Genomic DNA, 1735 nt, shown 5'->3' on the forward strand with positions numbered 1-1735 from the left:
GGGAAAACATTTACAGAAGCCGAGCAAGCACCGGTTAGCGCGACTGCAAATAACAAAAGGCAACAGGCAACTTCCGGGGGACATAACTTTCACGACAACCTTCCACTGGGAAACCGCAGGCAACTCGCTCGTAAGTCAAAGCCATCCAAATGGCAATTAACCGAGGGACACGCTTCTCGCAAGGCACCTTCCACTAGGGAAGCGCAGGCAACTCGAAGGCGAGTCGAAGACAACCTTAAGGCATTTACCCGAGGGACATGGAGGAATGCACCAGTGGAGTTCGCTGCACAGGCAGGGATTCGTCCAACTCGCACAAACCGAACACAACTCACGCGCCACGACGTACACTATGCACCAGCCCCCCAAAACGAACCACCCCCCGAAGGACCAAGAAGCCCGACGAACGCGCGAAAACATTTAGAGAGGCCGAGCAAGCACCGGTTAGCGCGAACGCAAATAACAAGCGCAACAGGCAACTTTCGAGGGACATACTTTTCGCAACAAGCTTCCACTAGGAAAGCACAGGCAACTCGTTCGAACGTCAAAGCCAACCAAATGGCAATTACCCGAGGGACAGCTTTTCGCAAGGCACCTTCCACTAGGGAAGCGCAGACAACCCGAAGGCGAGTCGAAGACAACCTAAAGGCGATCACCCGAGGGACATGGAGGAATGCACCAGTGGAGTTCGCTGCACAGGCAGGGATCCGTCCAACTCGCACAAACCGAACAAAACTCACGCGCCACGACGTACACTGTGCACCAGCCCCCCAAAACGAATCACCCCCCGAAGGACTAAGAAGCCCGACGAACGCGCGAAAACATTTAGAGAGGCCGAGCAAGCACCGGTTAGCGCGAACGCAAATAACAAGCGCAACAGGCAACTTTCGAGGGACATACTTTTCGCAACAAGCTTCCACTAGGAAAGCACAGGCAACTCGTTCGAACGTCAAAGCCAACCAAATGGCAATTACCCGAGGGACATGCTTTTCGCAAGGCACCTTCCACTAGGGAAGCACAGACAACCCGAAGGCGAGTCCAAGACAACCTAAAGGCGATCACCCGAGGGACATGGAGGAATGCACCAGTGGAGTTCGCTGCACAGGCAGGGATGCGTCCAACTCGCACAAACCGAACAAAACTCACGCGCCACGACGTACACTATGCACCAGCCCCCCAAAACGAATCACCCCCCGAAGGACCAAGAAGCCCGACGAACGCGCGAAAACATTTAGAGAGGCCGAGCAAGCACCGGTTAGCGCGAACGCAAATAACAAGCGCAACAGGAAACTTCCGAGGGACATACTTTTCGCAACAAGCTTCCACTAGGAAAGCACAGGCAACTCGTTCGAACGTCAAAGCCAACCAAATGGCAATTACCCGAGGGACAGGCTTTTCGCAAGGCACCTTCCACTAGGGAAGCGCAGGCAACCCGAAGGCGAGTCGAAGACAACCTAAAGGCATCACCCGAGGGACATAAAGGAATGCACCAGTGGAGTTCGCTGCACAGGCAGGGATCCCTCCAACTCGCACAAACCGAACACAACTCACGCGCCACGACGTACACTGTGCACCAGCCCCCCAAAACGAATCACCCCCCGAAGGACTAAGAAGCCCGACGAATGCGCGAAAACATTTAGAGAGGCCGAGCAAGCACCGGTTAGCGCGAATGCGAATAACAAACGCAACAGGCAACTTTCGAGGGACATACTTCTCGCAACAAGCTTCCACAAGGAAA

The sequence above is a fragment of the Camellia sinensis genome, chromosome 6 (assembly GCF_055761805.1).
Source record: "Camellia sinensis isolate YWXY chromosome 6, ASM5576180v1, whole genome shotgun sequence".
NCBI classification, from domain to species: Eukaryota; Viridiplantae; Streptophyta; class Magnoliopsida; order Ericales; family Theaceae; genus Camellia; species Camellia sinensis.